The sequence below is a fragment of the Apodemus sylvaticus genome, chromosome 3, assembly GCF_947179515.1.
Source record: "Apodemus sylvaticus chromosome 3, mApoSyl1.1, whole genome shotgun sequence".
Classification (NCBI taxonomy): Eukaryota; Metazoa; Chordata; class Mammalia; order Rodentia; family Muridae; genus Apodemus; species Apodemus sylvaticus.
The window spans coordinates 162182859-162204072 of NC_067474.1; the positions used below are offsets into that span (position 1 = coordinate 162182859).

General features: G+C 38.3%; 1 protein-coding gene across 1 annotated transcript in view; it reads left to right on the forward strand.

Moving 5' to 3' along the window:
• Nucleotides 1-11268: 11268 nt before the first annotated feature.
• LOC127681639 (zinc finger protein 664-like) overlaps nucleotides 11269-21214 on the forward strand; it is a 61364-nt gene continuing 51418 nt past the window's right edge. The window contains exon 1 of the mRNA XM_052178117.1: nucleotides 11269-11338. The gene's annotated coding sequence lies outside the window, so the exon portion shown is untranslated. The remainder of the gene's footprint in view (nucleotides 11339-21214) is intronic.

Below are 21214 nucleotides of genomic sequence, written 5' to 3' on the forward strand. Positions count from 1 at the left end.
CTGCAACTTTTGATACCCTTGATCCTGACTGGTTTTTCAGTTCTGTATTTGGATATTAAAAATTGTTCTTATCAGTTACATATATTTTCTGTGCTTTGAGACTAGGGCATTTTATCTTAGTTTTACTTTGTTATAGAAATGGGTTGTGAGCATCAGAATTAAGAGAGATTATTCAGTTCTATGTGTTTTTAGCGCCAGGGGACTGGTATTTCAATGTGAGAAGTTAGGCAGAATAACTTGTATCTGAAGGGTTCAGAACCCAGTGTGGTGTCCTACTCCATCCAGTTCTGGTGGAGACTGCCAGCAAATTTGTGGGGAAGGTGTATAGTGTAAACCTTGTGCATCCTGACAGCTGCAGTTGTATGGAAGGCAGCCTGCAAAAGAGTGGGAGGAATGGTTTATTTTGAGGAGAGTCATCACAACTGTCTGATCAGATGCATTTAAGAAGACTACAAAAACCAACAATGAAGCAAGCAACCAAGGAAAAACAAACAAACAAAGATACAAAAACAGCTGAGAGGAACTGGAAGCTAATTAATTAAAAGAGTCCAAATTAGGGGGATTCATAAGGAACATGCAACAGGAAGCTGCTAAATATTGGTCTGATCCAAAAGGAGTTGCTCCAAGGAACCAGGCCATAGAGACAGAAAATGCTACCATTCCTTCATTCTCCATGTATCAGGGTTGTCTCCACGGTCAGATAGTTTTAATGGTGGATGGAGACTAGTGCCAAGTATATGAGATACCAGGACTCTTCCTTAGCTACAGTTAGGGTTAACAAGCATCTTCTCTAGGGATTTTGTGAAAATCTGAAAAACAAAACCAGGGACGACCACACACCACCCTTCACAAACACCCTTATTTGAAAAGTGTGAGTATACAGAATTTGATATTTAAATAATGTACTGGCTAGTTTTATGTGTCAACTTGACACAGGCTGGAGTTATCACAGAGAAGGGAGTTTCAGTTGGGGAAGTGCCTCCATGAGATCCAGCTGTGGGGCATTTTCTCAATTAGTGATCAAGGGGGGAGGGCCCCTTGTGGGTGGTACCACCTTTGGGCTGGTGCTCTTGGGTTCTATAAAAGAGCAGGCTGAGCTAGCCAGGGGAAGCAAGCCAGTAAGAAACATCCCTCCATGGCCTTTGCATCAGCTCCTGCTTCCTGACCTGCTTGAGTTCCAGTCCTGACTTCCTTTAGTGATGAACTGCAACGTGGAAGTGTAAGCTGAATAAACCCTTTCCTCCCCAACTTATTTCTTGGTCATGATGTTTGTGCAGGAATTGAAACCCTGACTAAGACAAATAAACAGTGGACTCCATAGATGATCATCAGTCATGCTATACATTGCAGAAAAAAAACATATCACCAAGTGAAAATGCAAAAAAAAAAAAAAAAAAAGATGATCAAGATCCATAGACGGAATACAACAATGACATAATAAAGTCTTATAAATGGATTTGCCTCACATACATTAAACTTCAATATCTATCTTAAATATTTCAAAATACAAACTCCAACAACTGTTGGTGATCACCTTCTCTACACTTGAGTGAACATGGTAAACCATATTCTTCCTTCAAAGCCATGATGAAAAAGAGAAAAACTAAGTTTTTTTTTTCCTGGAAAACCGAAGACAACTATGATGTTTAAAGTTTTTGCCAAAAGGTTGCATGAATAGTGTTTTTTCCTTTATGTGAATACTTTACTACATTTACTTGTGAATGCATTCATTCCTGTTAAGGCATTTAAAAGCCTACCTATTGAATTTTTCTTTATCTTGAATTTGTTCATGAAAAAGAAACCAAGCATATAGGCTTCCAGTTTGAAATGACAATCCTTCCTCATTGGTAGTATCATTTGGTAAGGTTTAGGAAATGCTGCTTTGCTGGAATCATTGTATCAAATCGAGTGGGTTTAAGGTTTACATCCATACACCATTTCTAGGTCCCAGTCTTTTTGTCATTCTTCAGGTTTGGATGTCATTTCTGGGCTTCTGGTTTTAGTTGCTATATGTGATACTTGTTGGGATGCTACCTTCTTGGTGATCACATGTCCCTCTCAACACTAAGCCAAATTAAACACTTTTATAAGCTGCCTTAGACATTCAGTTTTATCACTGTAACAGAAAGGGCTCTGATACACACCCATAAAACTTCACACTTGGACGGGTTATTTCATGCAGTTGAAGAAAATTGTGAAACCTAAAAGGGTTAGCTTATTATTTAATTTCCTAGGGCATTTTCTATATGAGTTGGCAAGTGGAAACAAAATCAAGAGTGAGATCATAATGTTTGAATAGTTTGTTGACACTTATCAGACACTTTTTCTCCAGAATCAATATTTTTTTATGACTGGATATAACTATGTTGCCTAAAGATGTAACCAAATCCTTTATATACATTTATTCCCTTCAATATGAGTTTTTTCAGATCCTCAATACTTCAGTAATATTCAAAATCTCTAAGAGATTCACTACATAATTAAGTTTTTATTCTTGTATAAAAGTACCAGGAAGTATAATACATTAACAAACTAAATACTTTAATAAGATTTCTCTTCAGTATGGCTTTTTGTATAATTTCTGACAACATTTGAAGGCTTTGTCACATGGCTCCTTCATAGAGTTTCTTTCCAATATGCATTCTTTTATATAGTCTGAGATGTTATTCCTGTGAAAAGGCTTCTTCATATTTGTTAGAATAGGCAGCCAAAATCCAGAACACATCACACCAAGTCTCTGTTCTCACATGAGGATTTATTGGCAAAGGCAGCCTCTGTGAAGGGGTACGATGTAAGAAGAAGGGGTTGTGGGTCAAGGAAAACTCTTTTATTCAGTTCATGACAATGGGAAGCATGAGAAAGAGAAGTGGTACCATGGTGGGAGCCAAGGCAACAGGTGCAGGGGCAGTGCTGTTGCCAACAGATGAGGAGTCTCCTCAATGAATGGAGGATCTGGCAATAAAAACACTTCTAGCTGTCAACAAACACACCTGATGTTAACAACATTGCTTATATTTGTAGGATTTCTCCTTAATATAAAATCTTTTATGACATTTAGATTATAGTGATGTGCAAAGACTTTACCACATTGGTTACTTTCATAGGGTTTGTATTCAATATAAATTCTTTTGTTTTGCAGACACTAGAGTCCAGTTTATCTTTTCCATATTGTGTCACAATCTACTCTTTGGGGACATTTGTCTGAGGGAAATGCAAAGGCAGATACAATTTAACATGCTCTCATTTCCTAGGAAATATCAACCTAAATGAAGCACAAAAACTTCATGCAAGCTTTCTCTAAAAATTCAGCATTGATATAATGAATTTCAATAACAACAAAATCATTAACAATAACAAACACATTCCATTAAATGCTGTGGAATGCCCTTCTTCTGTAAAATTTAATATTTGTGACCCTTGTGACTCATGCAGTATTGCTGCAAAATCATGTTTGGTGCATTGATAATACTCAAGACCCTAGTTTTGGGAAGGCTGAGGTATATTCATGTCATTTTGACACCTTCAGAACAATTTCCCTTATGGACATTGATGCAAAAATTCTCAATAAAGTCCTCAAATACTGAATCCAAAGACTATCTCTAAGAATCCATCCAAAATGATAAAGATTCTTTTCTAATCCAGTCTATCTTGAAGAGTTTCCATTCCCTCTACTCCTCGAAGTTCCTCTCCAATTTCCATCCCTTCTGGATCAAATCCCTTTTTGTCTCTCCGTAGAAAAATTCATAGACCCACTCATTGACACATCTACCCCAAAAGACTAGGGTAAATCTTATAATGTATCCAGAGGACTTGTTGCAGACCTATATAGGCCCTATCCTTATTGCTTAAGTGGCTGTGAGTTCACATGAACCTGGTTCAGCTGATTCAGATAGCCATTTCTCCTTGTGTGCGCCATCCCATCTGGCTATTTCACGTTTTCTCACATGCAGTTGCCTGACCTTTGTGGTGGGATGTTTGATTTAAAGCTCTTTGTTCTAAAGACTCTTGCTTTGTTTAACATCTTCGGGTTGGTGTCTAAATATCTTCCTCTCTGATATAAGAAGAAGTATCTCTGATGGTCACTGAATAAGACACTGGTCTTGAGTATAACAGAATATTATCAGGATTCACATTAATTGATTTTTTTTTAATGGTAGTGCTTGGTTTTCTTCCATCCTGTCGGTCTAAAAAAATGCTCTGACTGTACAACCTGTTACAACTAGTACTTATTCATTGCAAGATTACAGTTCTGTTTCTCCAGATATCTGGACATAAAATTATCTACTTTCTTACCCAGTTCTTCCTGATCTGGCTTCATATGTTGGCCAGGCAGTTTTGGCAAATTTTTCAAACAGGCCATAGCCAATTAGGTATCCAAATGTGAGAGCAATGAGCTATTGGTCTTCCACAGTCAGTAGAATGGTGATTGACTGAGAGGCATACCCCATCCAATTATCCAGAATGTTCAAAAAATTGTTATTCTAGGAACATTAATAATATATCAAATTACACATAGATAAATAAAATTTTAAAATAAGTATGTCCTAGTTTTTAATCACTGAAAGAGATGGGTATTTTGAATCAGAACCGTTGCTGTACCACAATTACTTCAGTTACATCCTCAGCTGCAAAGGATGTTGATGTTGCATAGCTTCTCGCAACTATGTCTGAAAGTATCCTGTGATTGTGAAAGCTGCAATGATACTTTTGTTTCTCTATCACATGCGTATTAGTGTGTGAAGTGTCCAATGGACTGGTACACTATCACAGAGCCTAGATTACCACTGTGTCCATAAACCTGTATGCCATCTCTGGTCTATGGAGACTCTTTGAGAATGGCTCTTGCCGGTGTGGTTCTGTTTCACTGCCTTCAGAGGTCTGCTACTTGAGGTTTTAGTGAATCCCCAAGCCCCTTCCATTGGGAAAGCCAATAACCTCACTCTCATCTACATTCTGCCCATATCCTTCATTTGTTTCCTTGGCTCCTTGATATTCACAGGCCATTCAAACTCAGTCACTTTGATAGTAAGCTAACCTGTGGTTGTAGTTGCATAAACTGGAAATATTTTTTTCCTACACTTTTGTCAAAATTGACCGAGGGTCTTGATTTCAGTGTCTACTTTTACTGAAATTCATTCACTCTGTGAACATCATCAATAATATTTCATGTGCAAGCACTAGTATTTGTATCTCACTAATTCTAGTCTCAAATTTCTGGTCTAGTTTTCTGCAGTTTTCTGTGAAACATATTGCTGCGTGCTGATAAAGTATATTCTCTATGGGTCATTATAAATGAAGATATCAAAAAGCTAAAATTTCTCCAGGCGTGGTGGTGCATGCCTGTAATCCCAGCACTTGGGAGGCAGAGGCAGGCAGATTTCTGAGTTCGAGGCCAGCCTGGTCTACAGAGTGAGTTCCAGGACAGTCAGAGCTACCCAGAGAAACCCTGTCGGGTGGGTGGGGGGGCACTAATATTTCAAAGGGGAAGAAATTTTGTGCTCAACTCTGAGTTTAATGGTCAGAATGAAAGACTATTATTGATGTTTACTGCTTAGGTGTTATAAGTTTGGGGGGGGGGGTCTCAGCAGACACTAGGTCTGGTAAAGTAACAATCCATGAGACAGAAAAAGAAATCTAGTTTAGTACCACACTGTAGGTATTTCAGCACTGGTTTGGGCATGTGGTGGGTTATTGCTAATGAAATACTTGCAGCACTATGGGAAAAGCTTTCCCAGTGCATGTGTGAACAGCTCTGAAGTAAAAGGTCTTCTGGTAGTTATAAGTTAAGGTACACCACAAAGCCCAATTGAAAAATTAACCACAAACAAGGGATTTACTGGGAAAAACACTAGAGGGAGTTCTGCCTCTGCTAAGGTGAGAAGCAGAACTGAACTGAGTGGCAGACAGGCTACCTATAGGGTTTCATTGTGTGGGTAGGATTTTCAGGAATGGAGATAACTCCAGTTGAAGATTGCTGGGATTTTATCTCCTGAGTTTGAATAAAGTGAGAGACTTCTGAGCTATTAAAAGCAGGAAGAGTAAAATATAAAATTTCTCTCAGTATCCAATGCTGAATTAAACTTGGAGATTCTGATCCCAGGGTGATTTATTTTAGGAATAATTAAGCACATATAATTTTGGAAAGAAATTTCTTGGTGATAATTGTCTCAATTCTCTGCACACAATGTAGATAGAAATTTGACTACGCCGGGCAATGGTGGCGCCCGCCTGTAATCCCAGCACTCTGGGAGGCAGAGCCCAGTGGATTTCTGAGTTCGAGGCCAGCTGGTCTACAGAGTCAGTTCCAGGACAACCAGGACTATACAGAGAAACCCTGTCTTGAAAAAAGCAAATCCCCCCTCCAAAAAAAATAAATAAATAAATAAAAGTTTGACTCCTTTGAAAGTCTTTTGCAAAGTAGATGTGAGTCTCAAATGTTGGATTCTAAAACTGTAGGGCCTAGAGGAGGAGCAAGCATACACTGTAGGGAATACCAAGCTATAAGGTATATGTCATATCTCCCACAAGGCTGGATTGTATTGACTGAGCAACAATAACCTAGGGAAGATTGCCTGGGACAATTTAATAGTCTGGGACATTCAGGTGTGTTTTGACATTATGTCTACCACAGGTCACCAAGCCACTGACTACATTAATTCTCTCACTTCTGGTCAGAAAAGAGTGTACTTCTCTTCCACTGAAGAGAAAACTCTGCAGTTTTATATTCCTGGTTATCCTAGAGCTTATTTTTGATCACAAGGTCCTTTTGCCCTCTACAGAAAGAATATATTTTATGGATGTTACTAGTTCTTAGGATGTTAATGTTGTGTTAGTGTAAATGGAAAGACAGTCCAAAGATATCTTCTAGAATATAAATTATGTTGTTCAGATATACAAAGGGTGATTACATTGATTGACTCTATAGATATAGAATAATCAAGTGCTGCTGACATTAACCCAACATTCAGAACATTGGGGCAGGTATATTCCTCTTCATTTGAGGCCAAGCTAGTCTACAGTAAAGTGACATTACAACCTTTGGTCCCCAATTTCCTCTTCTTGCCTTCATGGACTCTCCACATGGGTTGAAGTGAATTTCTTAAAATTTTATGTGGTGTGTCTGTGTATTTTCACATTTTGACTATTGTAGTGGCAGAGAAGTAAGTGCTAGCAGGATCGTGATGTCATCAATTCTATGGCCTATCACCATCCTTACATTTGTCAATACTTGCCCTACCATACTGCCGGAGATACTTGAAAGACAGTCAGCTCTCTATGCTTGACACAATCTACTGAGGTTCTGGTGATGCCTCACACCTGATTGCTTGTAAGAAAAAAATTGGCATACAATTACTGGGATAAGAATTGGAAGGTAGAATTTCTGGATAGAAAAAGTGATATAGGGAGGAGAAAGCAGACGGAGGAGATTTAGTGTTAGATAGAAGAGAACAGATAGGTGGGAACAGGGCCAGAGAGAGGTAAAGAGCTAGGTAAAGAGGTCATAGGCTTGAATAGTCTTAAATTTAAGTGATAGCTAGAAGACTGTACCAAGAAAGTTTTATGTTTTACACTATATAGAAACCTCCTTTGCATCATTTATAAAACTAGTGTGTCTGCAAACACTCCCACTACACTCATGTCCATACACAAATGTACATAGAGATATATAACATTTAACAAGGATGCTTTTGGTATTTAAGTAAAAGCAGATATTAATTGGATATTCCCAATATGTTCACGACATCATTGACCTAGCATATTTTGTAGGATGAATTATAGATTGAAGCATTTTTGGTTGGTTCCATGTATATATTTTACTTTGTGTCTCTTGCAAAGTATCTTCCCAAAAGTAAGACACTAGAACATAAGAGTCAATGTTCTTGCAGGCACCAGTTTGACCTCTTTATATACTATGAGTTGTGTCAGTCTTATCTTTAGAAATGAAGACTTATTTTCAGTTTGTGAAAAGCAACCCTGATGCCACCCGGTCCTTTCTAGTGGGGCAGACTCATAGCTGGCCTGCTCCATTGAAGACACCATCTCCTAATCTATCCTAGAGAACTTAATCTACTCATAGCAGTTGAGAACCCACTGTGCTCAGAGAAGTTGATCTACCCTAAAGAACCCGCTGCACTCAGAGCAGTTGACAAAACAGTGTGAAGGCCTCCCAGGAGATCTACTGCAACCAGGGAAACAGATCAGAACTCTCTTTTCCCCTGTGAAACACCCCCATTGGAAGGCCCCACAGGTTGTCAGCCAAAGCCAGGGCTGCAGGCCTACGAGGAGAACTGAAGCAACACAAGGTCAAAAGAGGCAGACCCCAGACAATCACCTAGACCAACAACACCAGGAATATCCTGATGAAGAAAGGCATGTGTAAAATCATATACCACAGAAGCCACTATTTGTGGCCATTATGAGAACCAAGTTCTGCTGCCACAGTATGCCCTGAGTAAAACAACACACCTGGAATTCAGGAACATGTCCTTAAATACTATCTCATGAAGATAATAGAGTCCTTCAAGGAGAATATCAGTAACTCAATGAAAGAAATAGAAGAAAACACAGGTAAACAGATGAAGGAATTTCTGTCCAGAAACTGCATGAATGTCATTTGCTGAAAGCATGAACTACAGAGGCTTAAACAACCCTCCAAAATAAATATACCATTTACGGGTATTGATTGATAAGCAATGATGTTTATAAATATTTTTGTCTTGATCACTTAGAGCCTGTTAATAATACTTTTTAAAACTCTGTTAATGATTTTTGTACACTGTCCCATTCCTTCCCCATGTGATGGTTTTCTTCACCTTTCATAAACACTGCAAAGCTCTTTCTTAAGGTCATCCATGGTCATACAAATAGCCAGCAGACATACAAACAGAGTATACAGATAGACACACACCCAGAGACAGAAGGCAGACACACAGGGAGAGATACACAAAGCAACCTTCAGGAAGTTACAGGTTTAAGCTAACTGACAGGCATACCAAGGATGGAAGAAAGCACAGGGAACATGAAGTGGAGAATTCAACTTTGGACTCACACTCAGCTAAATGCCTGTGAGGGAAAGACTCTCATTTTTTCCTTAACTCACCTCAGTGCATCAGTAATCACCATTATGTTTAATCTATTCATATAAGCTGGATCAATTAACTTGTGACTTTTTGCATAAGCATAATGTGGGAAAATATAAACTCACCACGATGGGCAACAAGTAGTGCTGCCATCTGAAAGGTGTCCATGGGCTCAGAACCCTGTGCTTTAATGGCAGACCCCCAGGTCTGGCCTTGTGCTTCTCAACTCTCACCTCCACGCTGAGCTAGAATCCACTTTAACCTGTCACAATCATTACAACAGATTTTCAACCTCAGAGGTTACATAAGAATCCTAGAACTCATTATAATCATAAAAAGAGTTGAATTCCTAGCTATATTCTCTAAGGAGACTTGGATAATTCTCTAGCTGCTTTTCCCAGCCTTTGCAGATATGCGTGGGTGTACATAGAGTATTATAGAGAACAGTCAGGAAACTCTAGGAATAGATGGATAAACAGTGCAGTATATTGTATTCTATTTCTAGTTCCCTTTCTTTGCCTCTTTCCTTCCTTCTTTCTTCCTTCCTTTCTTTTTCTTTCTTTCTTTTGTTCTTCCTTCCTTCGTACCTTTCTTTCTTCCTTTCTCTTTCTTTCTTTCTTTGTTTCTTTCTTTCTTTCTTTCTTTGTTTCTTCCTTTCTTTCTTTCTCTGTTTCTTTTCTTTTCTTTTCTTTTCTTTTCTTTCTGTTTTTGATAAAAATATTGACAGTTTTCCAAAGGAGTTTCTCTTTATTACCTCTCCCTTCAAGCAATAAATAATATTGTGCCTTAACCTAATATCATTTTAATTCATCATTTTTTGACTGAGGCATTCAGCTCCTTTTCATTTGTTTCAAGTGAGATAATCTGTCTCCTATAAGTTCTTTATGAGTTATTATTTTTTGCTTTACCGCATTTTCTTTTCAGTGTCTTTTAATTACTAAATTAATTAATTAATTAATTAATTAATTTAGTGTTTTAAGCACCCATTGAACTCAATTTTCATGTCCTATGTTGTCGTCATTTCTTTCAGGCATCAACTATTACTTTCTTACCCAAGAATCATTTTGTTTCTGTCCTCTTTCAGTTGATTTACATGGTTTACAAACTTTGATCTCTTCGCTCATATCTCTGGGTTTTTAATTCTTTGTCTTGGATATCATGAAAATTGCCATCATTATAGGATACATGTATGGTTTGTGACTTGAGTCAAGGACGTTTTATCTTAGTTTTACTATGTTTTGAGTATTTGTTCGGAGCATCAGAATTTAGAGAGATTATTCAGTTATATGAGCTTTTAGCTCGAGGAGACTGGTATCTCAGTGGGAGAAGTTAGGCAAGATCACTTGTATTTGAAGGGTTCAGAACCCAGGTGCAGGGTCCACTACATCCATTTCTGGATGGCAGAAATCTTATGAGGGAAACTGTGCAGATTAGGTCCTGGGAAGTTGTGTGGAAGGCAGCTTGCAGAAGAGTTGGGGGAGAGGTTCCTGATGGGGAGGGTGGACTTTGTCCATGATTATATGCGTTTAAGAAAAAGTCAAACTGGAGAGATGCCTCAGCATTTAAGAGCACTGACTGTTCTTCTGAAGATTCTGCGTTCAAATCCCAGCAACCACATGGTGGCTCACAAACATCTGTAATGAGATCTAATTCCCTCTTCTGGAGTGTCTGAAGACAGCTATAGTGTACTTACATATAATAAACAAGTAAATCTTAAAAAAAAAACTATAAAAGGCTATTTCCTGGGCTGGAGTGATGGCTCAGAGTTTAAGAGCACATACTGCTCTTCCAGAGGTCCTGAATTGATTTCCTAGCAGCCTCATGGTGGCTCACTGGTGTATCTGAAGAGAGGTATGGTGTACTTATATACATAAATAAATTAATTATTTAAAAAAAGAAAAAGGCAAAATCAAAACAAAGGAACAATCAATTAAGCAAGCAAACAAGCAAGCAAAAATCCAAAACAACAAAATTTGATGTGAAGTGTTAGGAATCTAATTAATTAAAAGGTCCCGAAGTAGGTGGGCTTAGAAGAATTACAGGAAGTTGCTGAATATTGGGCGGGTCCAGAAGGAGTGGCTGGAGGGAAAGGAAGTTCCGCCATTCCAGCATTCTCCATGCATCTCTGCTGCCTCGTGGTCAGGAAGTCATTGTTGGAGATGAGTGCCTCATATTTGTGGAACCTGAAAACTTCCTTAAGCTGCAGTTGCTGTGCTTGCCCCCTAGGACATTCAGCAGCTCGTCCTGTCCCCTGCCAGGTCAGAGAAGCAGTTGGGCTGGAAAATGGGCAGGAATAGAACAGGGGTGTGGAGCAGGGGTGCATTTTCTGCTGCCAGTCTCACAACTCTGTTGTGCATATCTTACATTGTCAGGAAGTTTAACCTCCTATTGACTGGTGTTAATGGTGAGGTTTTAATTAAATTTATGGTTGTCAGAACATTTTTCTGAAATAACTTCTTAGGTCCTTGGCAGTATTTGGAGTTTGTATATTTGTTGTCTTTGCAAAAGCCTTAATAAAGCTCCTCAAATTCAAATTCATTCACACTTTATTAACTCCCTTGTTCCTCCATTTGCCATTTCATTTTCCTTTCTCCAGGGAACTGAATAGGCATCCTGAGAGAGCTTTGTAGATATTTGTCATATGGGGGACCAGTGCAGATTTGATTGAATTAGAAAATTAATCCTTATAATGCACCATTATATGGCTGTAAATATTAACCAAGAAAAGATATTTTCTCCTTTAATTTAACACTACATGTCTTTGATGTAAATACATTATTCAGAAATGTGTCTTCGTAGGCTTAGTTATTAATATTATACCTTAGATTTGAATGAAAAATGAAGAAAGGATTCAGCAAGTTACACCTGTGGAGAAGATATGTTGTAGGTTCTGTTAACCCCTGAGTGTTGCCAAAGAAAAACCAATACCACCATGTGGGCAAGCTTTATGAAATACTACATCCTAACCAAGAGATGGACTTTTGTCACACCCTACAGACAGTTTTATAGTCCATTGTAGTTTCCCATGAGGCCTTATTATTTTCCTAAGACATGCAACCTGCAGCATTGCAAGAAGTTACCTGGTTCTTGGGCTGGTGGTTCTTAGAGGTCAATGCTTGGCTTTTCATTGTTAGGGAGGAAACAGTCAGTGTATCTGGTTGGGTACAGACTGAACCAGGTCATGAAGTGGGAGGGGGCTATTGAGGAAAAGCCTGGCCAAATAAGGAACCAGGAACCAAGAAAATACTGAGTCAACAAAGTCTGCATTGATATGCTAATAGGCATCCCAGTTAGCCATTCCCTGGAATTTCTTTGAATCCTTCCAAGGTTCAGCCCAGGCATCCTGTGAGAGGATGATATCAGGACAAGATATATTTACAGATATAAAAGTTAGTGTATCTTGAGATAAAATTAGACAGCACCTTGGAAATAATTATGATTGCTCACTTACTTAAGCAAAATGTCTCCATGGTTCATGAAAAGCGCTCTGCCCATGCACATGCATGGTGTGTTTATTTGTGCAATGTGGACTTCTTGCAGGGGGGAGAATGCTTAGACCCTCACTCAGGGCTTTTTTGAGAGACCACTTGTTGGAGAATTTTCACAGTCTGCATTCTGTGCCTCACAATATTTTTCTTAAATTCTTCCTTGCTCCTCCTCAGTGTGGTGGAAAAAGGACTCTGTATGTGTGTTTACTGTGTGACTGACTCTCACATCTCTAGGGTAAACTGAAATCCTCAGATAAAAAGAGACATTTTCACGATATGTTCGCTTTCCTGCATGTTTATCCTTTTACCTGGCGTTGGCCCCTTTCATTTGTGTCCCATGAAAAGTTCCAGGTTCTTGTTGAAAAATATTTTCCCATTTTCAGGTCTCCATATGCTTAGCCACATCTGCATAACTATAAATCAAAACTAAGAGCACTGGATAGTAAAGGTCAAGGAGACTCTAACAAAGGATCCACATATGTTAGAATGAATGAACAAGGGGTGGGGTGGAGTGCGGCTTAACTGTCATTAGAAACAAAACATGAATTTGATTTTGCCAGATTCTATTTGATTAGTGATTCTGGAAAATTTCAATGAGAATAGTCTTAGATGTGATGAGATCCAGTTCAGTCAACCATCGGTTGTTGTGAATATTTTATTAGTTTTGAGGTTCTGAATTAACGGTTTCCCATTAAAAACAAAGTTTCTTTTAGCCAGAATGAAATCAGCATCAAAGCCTGGAGGTGGTGGCACACACCTGTAATCCCAGCACTCTGGGAGACAGAGGCAGGCGGATTTCTGAGTTTGAGGCCAGCCTGGTCTACAGAGTGAGTTCCAGGACAGCCAGAGCTATACAGAGAAACCCTGTCTTGAAAAAACCAAATCCAAAAAAACCAAAAACTAAAAAAATAAAATAAAATAAAATAAAAAATCAGCATCAGGCAATGGGTTTGGTAAGGGCCATTTACACATGAAGCAAATATCAGTAGAGGATTCTGTCCTAGGGCATGTGACATTCACTATTAGATTTTAGCCAGATTCTTAATTTAATCTATGTATATGTATGTATTTTTTTCCTGAGGAGCTGGCCTCATCTTGAACAACAAAATCTGTTACCTTCAGATAGTCTTGCCACCATGATACTATTGTCCATGCCTTGACTGGCAGATTGACATTGTACCACAGAGGATACAAATCTGGGTCTAGCCCTGGATAACTCTGACCCAGTCTGCATAGCTGTTTCTGACACTATGAAGGCTACCACCAGAGTCAATCCCCAATATTTGTTGACAGAGTGAATGATCTGAGCTGACTTGATTTCTTCAGAAGGTGCACTTGCTTTCTGAATCACAAATTCTATCAGGTCTAAGTGATATTTAGTCTTTGAGTTGTGTTCTCATTGATACCGTGTGTTGAATTAGTTCTGATTAGAGTGGGATAATTACTGCTAAACTTTTCTCTATTGTTTGCTTAAGTTTCGAGTCTCTTTCCCTTAGTATTCTGAGAAGTGTTTCTACTCTTCTTACATTCTAGAATGTTTTATACTGAATGGTATTAGATTTTTCACAAGCCTGTAAAAGTAACTTTTATTTTCCTATTGTAATTTTTGTCTAGGAGATTTACTCCCTCTCTCTATTTACCTTGATCTAGTCCTGGAAGCCTCTAACCTCTAAACCTTATCTAGACCTAGAGGATTTTCAGCCTCTGAAATTTCCTGCTAAATAATCTTTCCCTTTCTTGTTCTTTCTCAAATCTTACTTGACTGCTTCAACTCAGCTGTTCCAACTCAAACTCCTCCCCCCATCTTCCTTATTCAATCTGTTCTCTTCTGAGACACTGAATTGCTCTGCTTGGCCTTAAATTAACTGTAGCATTTTTTTTAAATCTTCTGGCTCCTCTTTCCCTTGCTCATTCTGTCTTTACCTGTGCCTAGTTTATTCTCTCTTCAATCTACATCTGTATAACTCTCCCAGTAAAACTGTTTCCTTCCCCCTCACAGTTGCTCTAATCTCTCATTTATACTGTACTGCTGCCCATGTCCTCTACTGCATTCCTTACTATTGTCTTCTTCCTGTGCTGACTTTCTTGCCCATAAGTAGCTTCCCTTTCTTCTCTCAACTCAGGAGAGTTGTGCATATCTGGTTCTCTCAGATTTTTTCTGTGACATTTCATGTTTTCTGCCATTCAGTTAGACAACACTTTCAAGCATGGGTGCTTCCGTCTATGTATTAACTTTCCATTTGTTGTTGGGAATTAAGGGCATTCTTGTGTTTCAACCATAGTGATTAAAGTTGTGTGCCATGGGATGAATCAAACCCTAAGTCAGAAGAGGTTCAACTATCCGTACATAATATTCAGTCAGTTTAGTTCTGTAGAATTTCTTCTTCCCTAACTGAAAACCAAGATTCGCAAATAAAACTCATTATATAGATATAGCTTTTTTATCTATTCTGATTTCTACCAAGGGTTTTATTGTGAACTTCTTTGATGATTGGTCAAAGAAATTCTATTCTTTGTGAGACTGCATTCCTTAGGTCTTGTAATCTAGAAGGCTTGCTGGCATTGTAAGTATAAAAATATGGTTCGTAAGGTTGTCAGTTTCTTGTGTGGGATAGAACTTTACTATGTTGTACATGAGGAATATTTCCTAGTATTCTTATAGTCATTCATTCTTCATAATAAATATCTTATTTCTTAAGACCTCATAAAATTTATGTCTTATTCTTTTCTGCACATTTTTATCAGTTTATTATCTAAGTAGGTTTTTGACTTAAAAACATGGCTCAGTGTACTACTATGTTCAAATGTACCTTATACATTGTCAATACTACTAGCCACTTTTCTGGATTTAACCTTACAGTTGCCTGTTATGTTCTTATAGGTCTTGAAAAATATTATTCCATGCTTTCCTGATTTTAATCTATGGATATTTACTACTACTGTATACTAATATAATGTCACCTATTTCAATGGTAAGGGATAGGACAAGATGACTGGAGTGAGATGTACATTGTTACAGCACATAGATGTGACAATAGGACAATACATATGACAGTAGAGCAATGTAAATTTTGAGAGACTTTCCCAGGGAATGCTAGGCTAGAATGCTATGGTCTTCTAGTATTCAAGATTCCCAGTGTCTGAACACTACACATTGTTATTTAAGATTATCTACTTTCAAAATATTGTGATGAACCAAGTGACTGCAAACACTGAATGGAAGGCCCAAAAGTGTGGAACTGTCTATTCAGAATCAGGCGTGTATTTGAGGAAATGTCAGTTCCAAGAGTTAAAATTGATGTTCTAGTGCTTATATTTACTTCATGGTGGAAGTATGTACAACCATGGGTTATTCTTCCCATTCTAGAGTGAGCTCCTCTACAGTATCCATGAAATACACATAGACAAAATAATTCCATTATATACACTCATTTTATGTATTTCCTACCATTGAATTTTAATGCACAGCATTTGTCACTGGAGTAGGAATATATGATCTGTTGCTGGTAGAAATGAAAACAATACTCAGCCTGTATGTCAGAGGCAGGAGTCAGAAAGTGACATGCTTTGAAAAATGTCCTGATTACTTCCTGAAAATTCATGTATTCCTATGCCCATCTTTATTACCCAATTGATGCTATGTACTAATCTTCAGGGCATTACATTTTACATATTTTACATTGATGCCATCATTATATTGTGCCCTGAATCTCCAATTTCTCTTTTACAGATATTCCTATTGTCTGTAAGTTTTCTATCACATGAATAAGGGATTTTCTTCATTTTTCATTCATATTACAATTTTTAGAATATTTTCAGGAAAATATTCTGGTAGAATATTTGCATTTATCTCTTTTCTTTGCTATTGCAGATATTACAAATCTCCTAGAATTTCCTACAGGAAACACTAGAAATGAAGACTCAGGAAATTATACTTCAGAATAAGAAACAGAAAAGAACAAAATATACAATAATTTACAGATCAAACTAAGGAGCAAAGAGAATATAATGAGGATTGGAAATAAGACTTGGGAAATATTCTTTTAAAATTAATCAATCAAAATGAAATAGACAGCAGAATATCAGGTTTACAATATTATGAAAAAATTAAAATTCAATGGGAGAACCTTGAACAGACAATACAGAAACTCAGAATGAGGAAAAGGGACCCAAGGAAAGATATGAAGCACAGACACAGACCTTAAGGGAGGAATTTAAAATCTCAATTAAGGAAATACTCAGGTCGACATAGAAGATAAAGGAAGCCACTCAAAATTATTAGAAAACAAACTTTAGAATATCAGGTTAGTACAAAACAAAAATATCTAGATGATGATCATCAACACGTTACAGTAATTCAAATGGCAATACATGGATGTGTTAGACCAGACAAAAGTTAAGGAAAGTGTCAGTAATTTTGGAATGCATTTGCCATTTTTACAACAAATCCTCTGGAGAAGAAGAAGATGGGGGGGGGGGGTCAGGGGTAGCCTGGGTTTGTGAAGGGAGGATAAACTGTGGTCAGAATATATAGGAGAGAAAAATCTATTTTAATTTAAAAAAAAAACAGTTCAAATTATCCTAAAGAAAATGCAAAGAAGGGAAGGAATAATGAACAGAGAGAAGCAGAATACTGAAAACAGGGGAAGCATGATTTTGGCAGGGAGAATTCTGCTTCTGTGTATGGAGAAGTAGAACACTACAGAGGAGTTTCTTACAAGCTCATTCTTGGGTCCTGTCTACATCTGTGAAAACAGAAATGCTGCTCTTGGCAATATGAAATGAATGACATTCCTGAATCAAATCCAGGTCATTTTTCTCATGCTATCTTTAAAAGTTTAGATCGTGGAACTACAGTGGTTCCTTGTTACTTAATTCTAATAGAGTTTTCTTAACTCTCTTTAGGGAAAATTAATGTTAAATAACTTCAAATAATTAAAATACCTATGTAATGCTGTGCAATATTGGATCATTTATTATATAACGTATTAAATAAAAACAAATTGATATATAAAAATGTTAAATGTTTAAATGTACACTCGAAACCACAACTGAAACCACCAAAACCTAAGGCTGGTTGTTGGAACAGAAGAAATAAAAAAGAATGTACAACTAGGCTAACAGTATTACATTTTTGTTAAACTATATATTATTGTCATTATGTAAATTTAAGTAAAACAAGTCAGTCAGTTTCTTAACCACAATTTTACTTTTTCATTCACTGAGACTCATTGGCAGAAAGTTCTCATATCATCCAAATGAAGCAACCATCTGCATTTTTACAGTATCGTATGATAGCATATATGGCTCTCATCTCTATTTAGAATCCTTGCTACAAAAACCTTTACAATCAATTTTTCTTTTCCACATACCAACTAAAAGAACATTAGAAAAACACTTTGAGATGATTGCTTCAGTTAGATTCTGTAGCCTCTGCCTTGCACTCTCCATTGCTACCTGCAGTGTAGAAGAGATGGGTGAAGCTCTCACCCATTTGACAAATGAGAGTTAAAGGTTTAAATCTGTGGAGACAAAGAAGTGTGTTAACACTGTGCAAGGAAAAATTACATGATGTTTCATTTTAATTTACAACATTAATTCTGAATGTTTAGATGTAGAGTCTATTAACCATTGCTAACCAGTCCTAAGCCATTCCTTTACCACAATGTCCTCCTGAGGTACCAATCTTATCCTCAATGAAGGGACATTTAGGTTATTTTAAAATTTAGGTCACCATCAATGTAACTGCAATGAGCATGAGAATTCTGATACTTGTTAAAATTAATATTGAGTGCATGAAAATATAATGAGAAGATTTCTTAGAAGCATTCCAACTCTAACATTTTGTGAGACCCTGTAGACTGTAGGCACACATAAGCTTGGATAGTATGAGACTGTGTAGAGAACAGAGTTTACTGTGTTGTTTGTTCTCCCTCATATCTCCCTATGGTTGCATCAATGGAGAAACCTGGAAAGAACATTGAGGCTATCTCCCCATGTAACTAGTGATTGCTAGGCCTACTGAGAAGCCCTTTTTAGCTTGGACCACCTTGCTGGGCCATAGGACAGCAGCAGCTCCTCTACTGGAGGAATCAGAGATCAAAGGTCTTTGACAGCTGTGGTTTTCCAGCTTTGCTTTTCCACCCTAATTTTCCTGTCTCCCAGAACACTTCCTGTTCCTCTTCTATAGCACAGGGTCCTTTGTGTGCACATTGCATTGCACACACATTGTTCATTGTAGCAATCTGTACCTCATAACTGGGATGTTCTGTAGGCAAACCTAGTGAAAGTCAAGGACTAACAACAATTAAAACAAAAGGTGGCCAGGAATTTGAAAGCAAGGAATGGTGAATGTGGATATTCAGAGAGGAAAAATTACATTCCTATTAGGCACAGCTACATCAGTTTCTCCAGACTTTATTGCTTAAACACAAATTTGGTTTCTAGAAGTTGAGTTCATTTCCTCATCCAGAATCTTTATTGCTTTGGCTGGTAAAAATGACCAGTTTGGACACTTACTGATCATCTAAAGTTGAATACATGACTACTTGTTACTAATGCCAACTATCTTCACCTCAATGCTTCTTCCTGTGCATCTCTTTATCTTTGTTCCAAACTCCCTCTTATTCTCTGTTATTTTTCCTTAAAAATCCAGGGTTCCAAACCTGTCACCTGGCTGCTTGCTCCACCTATTGAACCATGATTGATTTTATTTAATCTTGTTTACATTTGGGGGTTCACTGTATGATCAAATACCCTGCAACTGAGGTCTTGTAGAAGCTATGTCTCACACAGTAAGTATTTTAATAAGAACAGCCTCTAGTAAACTATGGAAAGAAATGTGAGACTTCTATGTAGTCAGCAGAAATTATCATAGAATGTGACAAACTCCAGAGAAGATAACAAATCTATGCTGTTCACAGGGAACACAGGGTATATCAGGAACATTACTGAACAAGCCTACAGCAGACTTGGGACTAATAGATTCTGCCCCTCATGATGGCAAGAGTTGTGTTGTCAGGATCTGATATAATCACACCCCACATGTCCTGGCCCCAGTCCATTATCAGCTTTTCCAAGCATATTCCTTGCTTAAGAGTAGGAGCTCTGTAAAGGTAAGTTTATACACCTGTGGTAATTGTCATCTCTGATGTATATGACCTCAGTCTGCTTATCTAGCCTAGTCATCATTTCTAGTGTCTGTACAACTGTATCTAGGCTTAGAATATTTTCAGACTTGAAGGCTAAATAAGATCATATTTCCTAGGTTTTACTAAGCTCTTGATAGCTGCTGAAATCAAATGTTCTGGCTCAAAATTCTTGTACACACTGACTGATTAAATCTGCTCTCTCTCTCTCCCTCTGTGTCTTTGTCTCTGTCCCTCTCCTTTTTTTTCCCTTCTCTCTGTTCATGCCTAATTCTTCTCTTTCTCATATCCATACTGCCTCCACTCACACCCTGCTTACTTTCCTGAGCTCAGCTTGTGGGACCTTGAAAGGCAGTCTGTTTTCTGGTCAAGCTAAATTTAAACCCTGGAGGCCCAGCAGATAACTGCAAGGGACAGTAGGTGTTTGCCTCCCAAGCTCATAGGCCCCAGGCTCCTGACTGGAGGCCTCAGCTCTCCATAATTCTGTGGTAATCAGTCACATGTGGCAATGCCTCAAGTCCCTCTACAGGTAGAGAATGACTGCAGATCATGTAGCTTCAAGGCAGATCTCCATTTTAATGAGGTACCTAAAGGCCTGAGAGGCTTAGACAATTAAGCTCTCCTTCCCTGACACTCCACCCTACAAAAGGTGTTTAAGTTCAGGCCTGCCCTGAGGAAGTAGGATATGATTTCACTCATCTCAACTCTCTTCCGTGACAAAAAATGTTTTAAAACCATGGACTGCCTCTTCTCATGGGGACCCACAGAGGGGAACAATGGAACAGGTCTTCCTCAAAAGAGTTGCTCTAGCCTCCCCTGCAAAAGGCCTCTGAGTGTTTCTAGACACAGTTTTCACCAACCAAGCTGCCTGCCTGAGGAACCTAGGACACTTTCTTCCCCAAGGGACCCAGCCATCTGCAGTGTCCAAGAGTGTGAGAATCTTCCCTCATGTTTCCATTTTGCGGCTCATATCCTAATGAGGATGAGAAGTAAAGGGTGTTCTGCTTAAGACTGATGGAGGACAAAGTAGCTGCAATTGGAGAAGAGAGGAGGAGAAAGATCTTTTGGCTCAATCATAAAGAGGTTCCCAAAGGATGATACTCAGTATTGGCCTCTCATGTGTGGCTTAGTTAAGTCATACTACTGAGTTGTTCAAGACCAAGTCCAGTGTGCAAAGAATTTTTCTAATATCCCTACCTTCTCCTCCATCTTGGGGAGGGTTGTGATGGCCAGGTCAACATGAACTGAGTTTGGGGTGACCAAGGTAAACCAGTGGGTAGACAAATCTTCTGCCCCAGGGAGGAGATCTTGGCTGCTCAGGGAGGTCTCCCATAGTTGTGTATGGCAGATGCCTTTAACACTGGCTTTCCAAAGCAGTGTCTGCTGGGTTGGGATATCCTGCTTCTAAATTCTGAAACAAAGTTCTGGGTCTTGGCCTCTGGACAACTGTGTATTATGAAGAAGCACAGTGGTGGCATCCATCTGCCACAAGTCGATG